At 45.2% G+C, this 13,282-nt stretch overlaps 1 protein-coding gene across 1 annotated transcript in view; it reads left to right on the top strand.

Annotated features, from left to right (window-relative positions):
* The first annotated feature begins 347 nt into the window (after window positions 1–347).
* LOC148502733 (cadherin-1-like) overlaps window positions 348–13,282 on the top strand; it is an 83,126-nt gene continuing 70,191 nt past the window's right edge. The window contains exon 1 of the mRNA XM_088449405.1: window positions 348–512. The gene's annotated coding sequence lies outside the window, so the exon portion shown is untranslated. The remainder of the gene's footprint in view (window positions 513–13,282) is intronic.

The following is a 13,282-nucleotide window of genomic DNA, read 5'->3' as shown; positions in this document are numbered from 1 at the left end:
CCCTAGTTTGATCTAAACAATTTGTTCAAACAACAGTTTTTGTCCATTTTCCGGCATTTGGGAGCAAATTGCTGATTGTCATTAGCTTTCATACCTTTCCAGATTTTCATTCCAACCAATCAAATAGTTGGATGGTTCGATGTAAGTTGGTCTAGTGTGTTTCCAGCTTTACTCCTGTGCCCTGTATGCTCACTAATATGACATCATCTTCTCAGTAGGACTTGAAAGACAAATATCTGTTTATCACATACTTATGTCCCACACTATGAAAAATGTGCCCAGCGCCAGCACTGTATAAAAGGGATCCGTTGTCTTGAGTGAGGCCAGGCCCTGAGGAATTCCTGATAGAGTGAGGGGAACGTGTCAGCATGTCACCAGCAAACTCTTCTTACATCTTATTATATCATATCCTAATGCACCTGCTAAACTCCAAGACAGAAGTCTTTCTACAACGGTAAATCGCCCAGCAACCTGACCAGCGGGGAAGGACCAAGCATTCGCACAGGCTGGAGGTATTTATTTGGCAGCATGCAATGCTTTGCAGGTAATGGGGTTGCTTCTGAGTTGGGAGTAAAGCTAAAAAAAAAAAAAAGCAAGTGTGCAACCGGAACAAACCATGTTGCATGCCAAGGGGTAGCAAATAGATGAATTATGTTTGCATGCAGGGTAAATACTGCCCGCTTTTGCATAGAGCCCACAAATACTGGGCAGCTTTATTTTTACACTGCAACTTAGATCTGAGTTTGGACACGCACCTCTCACATCTAAATCTCACACCCCCCCCTCTCCGTAGTGCGGCATTGGTTTTACCCAAGTCTTTTTTTTTTGCTTTCTTCCCACCTGAAAATCAGTCCCTACTATAGGGGTAAATTTACTAAAGTGAGAGTTATTAGAAGTGAGTTTTAGAAGAAATGTTGCCCATAGCAACCAATCAGATTCTAGCTATTATCTTCTAGAAGGTGCTAGCTAAATGTTAAGTAGAATCTGATTGGTTGCTATGGGCGACTTCTCTTCTAAAACTCATTTCTAAAAACTCTCACTTTAGTAAATTTACCCCTAGGTCTCAATGTACATATGATTATGTAGCAGTACTCTCCTCGTGCATTTAGGCAGGAGATACCTAGGATGTGGATGTAAATGTGGATTTATCTTCTACCAATTTTGACCACCTGATGTAAACATGCTGTTTTAACTTTATTTTACTATAAGACAATATTTATTTATAGAAAAATTACTGCGCTAGGTATTAAGTCGTTCTCAAATTGAAATGTTGTATATTGTGCTTGCTCTCTATTAAGTATACAAGAGGCTTGTTTGAATACCACCAATAAAATAGTTTTAATTATAGAACAAATGCATATATTTAAAAGCATTTAAACAGAGCATATAAACATGTAAACATTGGTGTTGCTTGTAAAGGAACAAATCCTACAAAATATATATAGACCTCTATTCATATACAAATTACAGGAACTTCAGGGATAAATAAAATATAGTTTCCTTTTATCACTTGAATCCAAATCCATATGAAAGCAACTACTTTTTTGTAACACTTTAGTCCGCACTTTGGTTAATAGGTATCCATTCAATGTACATGTGGCAATTTGTTGCCAATTACAGTCTTAAGGTGGCCATACACGGTGAGATTCAAAAGTTGGTCAGATCAGTTGTACGATTTCCCTTGAAAATTCTTCCCTTGAGATACAAGACGATTTGTATTTAAAATGCAACTATTTCACATAAGACCATACGATTTGATCAATCACATCACATAATGTGTGTCAATTCCTACACGATCAGTTGAGATCTCTCTGCAAAACCATCTGATCTGCGATCCAACTAGACGACGGCGGGGACGCGCATCGGGGTCGCAGAAGACTCAAAATACAACTATTTTCAAATGATTGGTCTGTTCAACCTGTAGAAACTGCCCAAATCGTGTGATCAATCGTCCCGTGTATGGCCAGCATTACAGATAAGCAAGCAAGCCGGTCACTGATTAGTAAAGGTGCATACACACACAACGATTTTTTTAACGATTATCGTTAACGATATCGTTTATCATTCAATCGTTGAAAAAATTGTTCACTTTCTGAGTTAAAACAATGAACGATTATCGTTCATGCACGTTCACGTTTGTAGTTTGTAGTTCAGTCAGACTGACCAACTCAACGATTTTCATTAAGGGAAAGTTACAAAAATCGTTTGTAGTTCAAAAAAATCGTTCATTACATTCTGTAAATGAACGATTTTAGTTAACGATTTTCGTTCATTTATCCCTTGAAAAAATAAATGAAAATCGTTTACTAAAATCGTTCATTTTCAAAATCGTTGTGTGTGTATGCACCATTAGTAGTGTGTTTATACAATCCGTGTCCCAGCAGTTCACTGAAGAGCTTTTTTGGCTCTACCGTTTAGAATTAAATTACATCAGCCTTTTACACCCTGTTATATGATGACGATCGGCACCTCAGAGATATTGTAGCCACTCAGAGGTGTGTAGACCGGGCGCTGCCGTCCTGCCAAGAGACGGCAGCTGGAGGTATAAACGGGCTTCTCAGTGATAGTCAGCGGCTGCTGTATCAGTAGACGGCTGCTCCCCAATAGATCCAATATACACAATATAAGCACAATATACAACATCTCAATTTGATAACGACTTAATACTATCGCAGTTCCTATAAATAAATTTTGCCTAAAGGTGCCCATCCACTAGCAGATCAGGGAAAGATGGTACGATTATGACATCGTAATCCTACCGTCGTTCCCCTAGGGGGTGCAGTGCCTACACTGAACGCTTGATCATTCAATGTAGGCACGTCAATCATCCCCGAACATGGCCAATCTGTCGTTATCGGCAGATTGGACTGCATGTTCGGCCGATGATTGATGCCGGAAACGACTAGCAGGAGCGTGCATCGCTGATCGTTTCCGACATTTGTTGCCCGATTTGTGGCCGGTTACTGAGCGATTGAACGATTAGGATGTCGTAATCGGCTAGTGGACAGGCACCTTTAAAGTATATCTTTAGGGTCCTATCTAGATCGATATTACTTGCAGCAGGTATTGAGTATATTCTAAATTATCAGCACCAGGAACTGCAGTACTTAGTGCTTCGTTTATTTTACTATAAATCTTCCATACTAATATAGTATACCACATTTTAATGCAGAATTGCAAGCTACAGCCAACATAAACATCAGTGACCGACTGCAACAAAGCACTGCCACGCCGTGTTCAAATGATTGTGCAAAATGGTGATTGCTACTAAAATTAAAAATCGTGAGGCATAAAAAAGCTCTACATAGCAGTCACCATTATAAGAAACTCCAGGAGAACGGGTCAGGAATATTTAAATATATATATTGCTTAATGTTACGCCCCAAAGCATACTCCAGTACAAGCTAGCCTACAAATCACCTGTCAGGACTGGAATAATGTCTGTCTATATCCTAGACCTTGAGGCTTCCTGTGAATCTGAGCCATAGAAACTGCCTTTTTTTTTTTCATTTAGATAACATAGGTTACAAATATGAGGAAGCATTCAGTGTTGAATACAGTATGTAACCACAGATATATGCAATAGGAAAATTAAGAATGGAACAATAATGTAAAAAGTAACACTGAAGTTTCAGTTTTAAAATGGAGGGGGGAGGTACAAACTAGGACAACCTGTATATTTATGCTCAGAAAATACTACAGGAATATTTCTGTATCAAGACGTGAGCACCATAATACCATAATGTGCGTGTTTACAAATGTCTGTCAACCTTTACTGTGAGGTAAATTTACTAAGTGAGAGTTCTTAGAAGTGGAGATGTTGCCCATAGCAACTCACTTTAGTATACACCCCTGTGAATCTTCTTTTTCTTCTGTATTAAGATTATATTTTGGGGGACTGACCAAACCCTTTTTAATCCCCATGTTCCTTCCCATACCAGCATGAGTGATCATTAGAGAAGGATTGTGCAAACCAGAGAGCCATTCTTCACTATGAGGGGTAAAGTAGGAGAAGGGGCGTTTCTAGAGAGGAGGGGGCCCATGGGTAGTCTCCGTCATGTGCCCCCTCCTCTACGTCCGGTGGCTGGCAGCGCACCGAGCACACTAGAGTGTGCCCAGAGTCTATAGCGCATGCGCAGGTCACCGGGAAAATGGCAGTGGTGGTCATTTTCCGTGTACTGCGCATGTGCGAATGACGGGAAATTGGCCACGGCGGCCATTATCCAGCCATTTTTTACAGGCGCAGTCACCGGAGCCACCGTGGGTCTCCGGAGAGGTAAGAATAATATGGGTGCAGGGTGTGTGGTGCGGGCTCTCCCTGGACAAAGGGACCCGTGTGCAGTGCACCGCACACCCTGCACCCATTATAAATATGCCCCTGAGTAGGAGAGTGTCAGCTTATAGGGCAAGTTGTTAGGATAGCAGTATTACGAGTAAAGCTGGGTACACACCTATAGAATCATTGGGCCATTCTTTTTATTTCAACATGTTTTTTCAATCTCAAAAGAGTATGTACATACCTACATGTTTTGACAGATGAAAACTGGTCGATTCTAAGCATCGCCTCTTTTGTGCTGTTTAACATTCATCATATTTGACCGGGCCAGATCGGACCAACACTGCAGTGTGTACGCACATTCCACCATTCCTGCGATTCTACACCAGCAGCAGCGACACCTCTGTGGGTGGTACAAACATTATTTTTTTAAATATATTTTGGCAGTCGGTGATCGAAGGTCGCATGTATGAATGCATAGGTGTGTACGCGCGTATCGGTACTGTAGTCGGGACTTCCCATCAGGAGTGAAGTCGATCAAAACGTTGCATCGAAAGAGTGATGGCAAAAGGTGTGGACCCAGCTTTACATTGACTACCGTCCTCTGTTGAAATTCAGCCTATCATCGACATATGTAGCAAGGTCTGCAAACTGTAAATAATATAAAGCGGTACCGAGCGCCAGCTAATTAAAAGTGTAAGGTGGAGATAAGGTGGTGCAATTTCCAAATCGACCAATCAGCTTCTATCTGTCATTTATCTAGTAAAGTCTATGAGATTACAAGATTACAGTTAGAAGCTGATTCGTTTTTCGTTAGGCAACTTCTTCACTTTCTCTCTCTCACAAGCTTAATACATCTCCCCAAAAGTATGGAAATGTCTGAGAGAATGTCCAGGTGTTTATCTTCCCAGTCACTGTCTTTATATGTACATACACAGCTGCGATACTGTATTCGTATGTTTATTAACCAGGGCCGGAGCTACCATTAGGCAGCTTTAGGCGGCTGCCTAGGGGCACCGGCCACTGGAGGGCGCTGCTGAGTCCACACACAAAAGGATGTCTCTTTCAGTCCCAGACAGGTTGGTTTATTTTGTGTGGGAGTAGTGGTTTTATTGAGTGCTCAGGGATGCCGAGAGAGGGGGAAGCGGGTACTAATTACCTGGGCTCGGGCTTGCTGGAGGGGCCCGACGGGGGCCCTGGCCCGGCACCGCTCCCCCCCTCTTACATCACAGCAGCCCAGCACACGCTGCTGTGTGCTGGGCTGCACTGGGAGACTGCGGCTTATAAGAAGCAATCACAGCAGTCTCCTATGCCTGTGGGTGGAGCGATCAAGCTGATCGCACCCCCCACTGGTTATGCACCAGGCTGAGGGGACTCACTGCGCCCCCCTCGCCAGCGCGTAAATAGGTTTTTTTCTACATGAGGGGGTGTGGCCATGCATCCCGCAATTAGGCCACGCCCCTTTTACCTGGGCCAGGCGAGGCTCTTGGCGGGCTTGTGAGTGCTGACAGGGTTAGTGTGGGTTTAAAGAGTGATGGCAGGGTGAGTGTATGTGGAGGGTAATGGGTACCGACATATATGAGCACAGATGTGTGGCATAAATATATTGGGGCATGGATGGTTGGAATAATGTATTGGGGGCACAGCTATATGGCATATAAAGAATTTGGGTCATGTGTGGCATATGTACTAGGGGCAGAAATGTGTGGCTTTATTATGTATTGCGGGCATAAATGTGTGGCTTTATTATGTATTGCGGGCATAAACGTGTGGCATATTATGTATTGGGGCAGAAATGTGTGGCTTTATTATATATTGCGGGCATAAATGTGTGGCATATTATGTATTGGAGGCATTGATGTGTTGCAGGGCTGGATTAAGGCTTGTAGTGGCCCTGGGGCAACTAAGTTGTGGGGGTCCCCACTAAGCCACACGGACCGTCGGCAGGCTCACACCAACCCTATGTGGGCAGGGGCAAATGCAGGATTTTCTGGGGGGTTCTAATATGGAATGCTTTCCGTATCCCGGCAGCCGGGATGCCGACACTTACATTACCGATGCCGGTCAGAATTCCGGCGCCTGCATCCCGATTGCCAGGATGCTGAAGGTAGTAGTGGGGTTGGGGGGAGGGTTAGGTTTAGGGTGCGGGGAGGGGGAGGTTAGGTTCAGACACTTGGGGAGGAGGTTAGTGTCTCGTGTTAAACATGCACACACACATATATATGTAGCAATATATTATATATATATATTACATACTGTACATACTAACACACATATACAGTGTACACACATAAACACATACATACACCGTAAACACACACACTAGCACATATATACAAATGAACACATACATACACATCTATACATACTACCCCATATATACGTATGTCCCTTGGACACTGGGACCTGTGGGCAGACACAGATGATGCAGATATATCTGTGTAGTGTGTACCCACCATAACACATTTACAGTATGCACACAATAACACATACAGTATATACACACAAACACATGCATACACGTATATACACAAAATAACAGAACACATACTTACATTTTTATGCTGCAGCTGCAGGTTGAAAATGGGGGCAAACGCCTCACATTAGGCCCCGCCCCTTGCGTCGTTCTGCCGCGATTCGTTTTGGCTCCGTCCCCCACTTCGCTGAGAATTGTCCGTCAGGGGGGGTTTCTAAGTACTCAGAACCCCCCCTGCCTGCGCTTGCTGTGGGGGCCCCATTATGTGTGGGGGCCCCGGGACGACCGCCCCCCCCCCCCCCCCTACCCCTTAATCCGGCCCTGATGTGTTGTATAATTATGAATTGGGGATACAGATGTGTGGAATATAATGAATTGTGGAACATAACATTATGAATTGGGGGCAGGGTTATGAGGCACAGTATGATTTGGGGGCTCTACTGTGTGGCATATTATAAATTAGCATCACTAATATGTGGCATAGTATGAATTAGAGGGAGCAGGGGAGGTGGGTGAAATGTTGCGTAGGGCACCCAGACACCGTGCACCGGCCCTGTTATTAACACATTGACTGCATTAAAACTACAAGTTTCTAGCCCCTTGCACCTTTCGGACAGAAATGTGTCAGGTGATGTCCGTACACACATGCTGGTGGTAATCTTTGGCCACATTTACCTACATACACAAATAGGCCCTGATGCATTTCCGTCTGATTGTTGCCAGGCTACAAGCAGGTTATGTGGCATACTTACTGACTTTTAAGAATCCTTTCCGGGAGCAGCAGTAGAGGAGAGCTGCTCTCAACCTCGGGGGGAGAGGCCAGACTAAAGCTGCCATTAGGGCCCGTCCCCTTCACCAGAATAACCCACGATTTGTGGATCCGTAAGGAGGGGCGGAGCTAAATGACATGATTCACGTCGTTTAGACCCCCCCTACGGACTCACAAATTTCTCTTAAGATCTCCCCATCCTGCCCACTTCACTAGGAAGTGGGCAGAATGTGGGAGATATTCCTATTCTTCCAGGGGGTGCGTGGGGTTACCAAAAAATAAATAAAAAAATCGGGAGCAACCCGCGACCCTTGGGAGAGTAGGCGAGTATGTTATGGGGGCCACATAGATTGCAATAGCTGCTCAACCGCTGCTGGTCAAAAGCAGATTAAGGCAGAGATGAACGCAATGACGATTTATTGTTTTCGCAGATCGATCAATTGTTTGCCATTGCGCATGTGTATAAGCCGCACTGCGCAGCAATCGCAAGATGGGCAGTGATGTGCGTCGATGTTACCGATATTTATGCAGGTGCGCGTCGCCATATGCAGGTAAGAAGGCAGCAGCGGGCGTCTTTTTGCTCGGGTGATTTTTGCCATCATTAGCAAATTTTCACAGTTGGGTCGCGTACGAAAACGCAGCTGCGACCGCATTAGCATGCTTCTCTGAATCAGGCCCTAAGACCCTACAGGGCTCTAGACAACATACTAGTTTGGGCTCTCTCTGCTGTCCACTGAGCAATCCTTCTCTATGGCTACATTTGAAGTGGTCATAATGTCCCTTCCATGAATACAATAGATCAGGAATGGCCAACCTGTGGCTCTCCAGCTGTTGTAAAACTACAAGTCCCAGGATGCATTGCTTCAGTTTTGCTATTAGGGAATGCTAAAACTGTGACAGGGCATGCTGGGATATGTAGTTTCACATCAGCTGGAGAGCCACAGTTTGGCCAGGCCTGCAATAGACGGTAACCATGACATCTAGGGGTAAATTTACTAAGATGGGAATTCTATTAAGAAGTGATGTTGCCCATAGCAACCAACACCAATCAGATTGTACTTCTCATTTATCTAGCACCCTCTAGAAGATAATACCTGGAATCTGACTGGTTGCTCTGGGCAACATCACTTCTTAATAGAACTCCCATCTTAGTACATTACCCCCTAGTGTCTCAGAAACAGGAACATCTCTGATTCTGTCTGTACAGTTGGAAATGATTAAGGATTCTAAAATGTATAATTAACGAAAAATAGGCTCGACGCAGTCATCATATTGTGTAGAATGAACACTGTTGTTTAAACTTATATTTAGATTTATATTTATTAGTAATTTTTGCTGGTGTCAGTGACTACATATAAAGACACAGTAGCGCTGACACCGCCGGCCATGGTCACCCAGACATTCTGCACCTGCCATAGTCATGTGCAATGTCCGATGGTGCAGCCAGTAGTTGCGTCTATGTACGCCCATCGGCGGATTTGCCACCATAATCCTCTATTGCACCCGTGACTGTGTCTTGTGCCGCAGTGCGACTATCTTTTATGCTGATGCACGGACGATGGTATTCATATAGAGATGCCCACCGGCTGTGGCGCTGATCCGCCTCTGGGTCTGATTCAGAGACGGACGCTATTTGCGCACGCTCGTTTAGAAAAAGGGGCTGGCTATTTAAATTGACCGTTCGCTCTTTGCGGTCTGGTGACGCCTCTATGTCTGAACGAGCGAACAAAACATGCGGACGTTATTTTGAAAAAAACGCCCCCTGGCCGCTCGCATCATACGTCATGTCCGCTATTTATTTGATTAATCGAGTACATCGAACGGCGTATGAACTGCTCGATATTCCTGTGGTTGCATTTTCCTACCGCAATCATGCGAGCAGTTCTGGCTAAAAGACACCCAACTGACGTGGTCGATGCCGCTGCTTTGTTAATTATGCACACCCTTAAAACGCCCGTTTTGACTGTTTGGCACGCCTGCGTTCGGATCTCCACTCCCCGTTTTCAAGCACCTTCCCCTGTTACCACCCACAAACGCCTCTCTCTGTCACTCAAATTAGCAGGCATTCGCTATTTTGCGAGCACACGATTTTTGACCGCACTGACTGGTTCGCGCATGCGTACTAAAACCCGTACGCGTGCGCAGCTGTGCGAACATCGCTCGGAGCGAATGAGCAGCCGCTTATGAGCGGCTCTGAATCAGGCCCTCTGTGCATATTAAGAAACGCCATGCGGAATCGGGCCCAGAGCCACAAGCAATGCCGATGTTCACACAGTCAGGCGATTTTCTGGTTCTGCGCATGCACAAAATTCCCTAAAGACTCCTACAGCGCACAAATTACACACAACGGTGCTGTTACCACTGAGACACACGGTACCAAAAAACACCCACACGTAGATGACCCGTCTTACAGGTGTGTTGTGGGAGTGTCACACGGGGCCATAGGGCGCACTAGGCGGTATTACAGCATGTACAAATGTACACCCTGCATGTAGACATAGATTGTACTCCCAGTCTCCAGATGGATTTGCGCTTAACTGTAAATTAGTCCCACAGTGACTTCATAATCCATAACAGAAGGAAAACTGCTAACCTGGCATGTTATTTCTGTAGCATGGATGTAATTGATATGTTATAAGCATGCACATAAAAACCTTGTATAAATTGTGTCTGTTTAAAAATTATATTCTAAAAAAGAAGAAAAAGTCATGTTGTAAAAAAAAAAAAAAAAAGATACACTGTGATATACAATTATTTTTGGATTACCCTATTTAACTGCCCTACATACAAAGGGTGTACTAAGCTGAAAAATGCGGTAAAACCCCCGGAAATGCAATTTTCGGGGATTTTAATCGCATTTCCCATATGTACTAAGGGCCTGATTCAGAGCCGGTCGCTATTTGCGCTCGCTCGTCCAGAAAATAGGGGTGGCTATTCAAATGAACCGTTCGCTGTTTGCGGTCTGTTCACGCCTCTAGGTCTGAACGAGCGAACAAAACTTGCGTCGTTTTTTGGGAAACTACGCCCCCTGGCCGCTCGCATCCTACGTCATGTCCGCTATTTATTAGATTAATCGAGTACATCGACCAGCGTATGAACTGTTTGCTATTCTTGTGGTTGGTTTTGACCTTTAAGCACGCCTGCGATCGGATCTCCACTCCCCGTTTTCAAGCACCTTCCCCTGTTACCACCCACATACGCCTCATTCTGTCACTCAAATTATCAGGCATTCGCTATTTTGCGAGCACATGAATTTCGGCCGCACTGACCGGTTCGCGCATGCGTATAACGATCCGTACGCATGCGCAGTTGGGCAAACATCGCTCGGAGCGAACGAGCAGCCACTTCCGTCCGGCTCTGAATCAGGCCCTAAGCACCGTAATACATCGTCCGGTGGGTAATGCCTATGGGCTTCTTAACGGGACGCCCTCCCAGCTCCCCCTGCGGCATGCACAGAAGGACACCAGAGGGAATTCTGGGTGTTAAACCTGGAGGTCCCTCTGAGGCTATTCTTTGCGATTTAAATCGCATTCCTAAGTACATATCGGGATAATTAACGCCAATATGTACCCGATAAGAGGTGGTAGGTACCGCATCGTGGATGTAAAGCTTAGTACATCCTGCCCAAAATATGTTAGTGTCACTCAGTGACGTAACTTGGGTCTTTGGAGCCAAGGGCTCCAAGCCCCCCCTCCACCCCGGAAGTCTATACATCAGCGGGACAGCTCTATTTTGGAAGAGCTGTCCTGGCAAATAAGTAATCCTGCATAGCAGTGATCAAAAGTGTTGATATGCAGGTGATTAAAGGGGGAAACGATTGCAATTTTTTTACAATATTTGATACATCTACCCCTATGTCACTCAATGCTGCTTCCCACCGTCTTACAAGTACACAGGTCTCACGCAGCCTTTTCAGCTCCCCTCTCACAATGGGGGCTTATCAGCTGCCTTGGACCTCAAATCGTCTGTCAGCAGTGATTGCTGGTAAAATAGTGCCTCAGAGCACATATATGCTTGTCAGCTTGTTACTAGGCGTGGCCATCGAAGGGGTTGCCATCGACGGTCACCATTTATGGTGTCATCGGTGTTTTGCATCTATGGCAAAAAAACGTAGACAGGAAACCATAAATGGCTTCACCCATTGACAGGAATTGCTACTGTGGGTCAATCAGGGAAGAGGGTGAATTGACTGTGGGTGGGGCTGTCAGGCCAATCACAAGAGAGGAAAACTCAGTGGTGGTGGGGAGGAGCGTAGCTCCATTCCCCTGCGTCTGAAAGAACAAAAAATCATTGCTGCACTGTCTGCCATCGATGGTGGAGAATCACTGACCATCAGTGTTAAAACATTCAACCAAAAAATATATATAACAGGCGCTAGTCAATATAAAAATTTATTAAAATGCATCAAAACAATATAAACAGTAAAAAATCACCATACGTATGGCTTACACAATTAATACACACTATACAATAGAATATATATATATATATATATATATATATATATATATATATATATATATATAGCTAAAAATTAGGGATGTGCGCCGGACCATTTTTGCCTGATTTGGATTTGGATTTGGTTCTAATTCATCGTCCGGATTTGGATTTGGATTTGGATTTGCCAAACTGCGGTGACTGGCTTTGGCTTTGGATTTGGATTTGGATTTTTTTACAAAAATTTATAAAAAAAGCTAAAATCACATAAATTGGTCTTTTTTTTCTTCCTAGAGTATTATTAACCTCAATAACATTAATTTCCAGTCAATTTAGACCATATCACAGCTTATAATATTGTTTTCAACATTATTGGCCAAAGGTTGCAGTGAGCTGACTGGTTACTAAGCGACAAAGCAGCGGCACAACGACACAGACACCACAGTATAAAGAACATCTATGACACATTGCCACACAGCAGTGGCAGAAATGAAAAGTAGTGCACCCACCCAGTGGGGTACGGCCAGCAGAGTCACAGTACTTGTTTACAAAGTGGGCTACGGCCCTAGGAGTCACAGTGCACGATCTTATTCGCATTACACCGCACATAGGGCCTGATTCACATTACACCATAAAGTAGTGTCTCTTATTTATGTTACGACACACAGTAGTGCCCCTTTTACACAATGCCCACAGTAGTGACCCTTTTACACAATGCCCACAGTAGCGGTGTCCCTTACACAATGTCCCCCAGCAGTGGTGCCCCCTATGCAGTCCCCTTAGTAGTAGGGTCCACTATGCAGTGCCCCCAGTAGAATGCCCCCCATTAGCAGGCCCCCCAGTAGTATGCCCCCCATTAGCATGCCACCCAGTAGTATGCCCCCCATTAGCATGCCACCCAGTAGTATGCCCCCCCCAGTAGTATGGCCCCCCTAGTAGTAGGCTGCCCCAGTAGCAGGCCCCCCCAGTAGTAGGCTGCCCCAGTAGTAGCCCCCCCTGTAGTATGGGCCCCCCCTGTAGTATGGCCCCCCCTGTAGTAGACTGCCCCAGTAGCAGCCCCCCCCCAGTAGTAGTAAGCCCCCCCAGTAGTATGCCCCCCCCCCAGTAGCAGGCCCCTCAGTAGTATGGCCCCCCCAGTAGCAGACCCCCCCCAGTAGTATAGCCCCCCCCAGTAGCAGGCCCCTCTGTAGTATGGCCCCCCCAGTAGTATAGCCCCCCTCAGTAGCAGACCCCCCCCAGTAGTGCCCCCGGCCCTTGCACAAATAAAAAAAATAAAAATAAAAACTTACCTGTATCCCCGCTCCCGCGCCGTCCGCTCTGTCAC

The sequence above is a fragment of the Taudactylus pleione genome, unplaced genomic scaffold (assembly GCF_031769625.1).
Source record: "Taudactylus pleione unplaced genomic scaffold, aTauple2 ptg000484l, whole genome shotgun sequence".
In the NCBI taxonomy this organism is placed as follows: domain Eukaryota; kingdom Metazoa; phylum Chordata; class Amphibia; order Anura; family Myobatrachidae; genus Taudactylus; species Taudactylus pleione.
The sequence above is the reverse complement of the archived record's forward strand: the minus strand, read 5'-3'. Positions and strand labels throughout refer to the sequence as shown.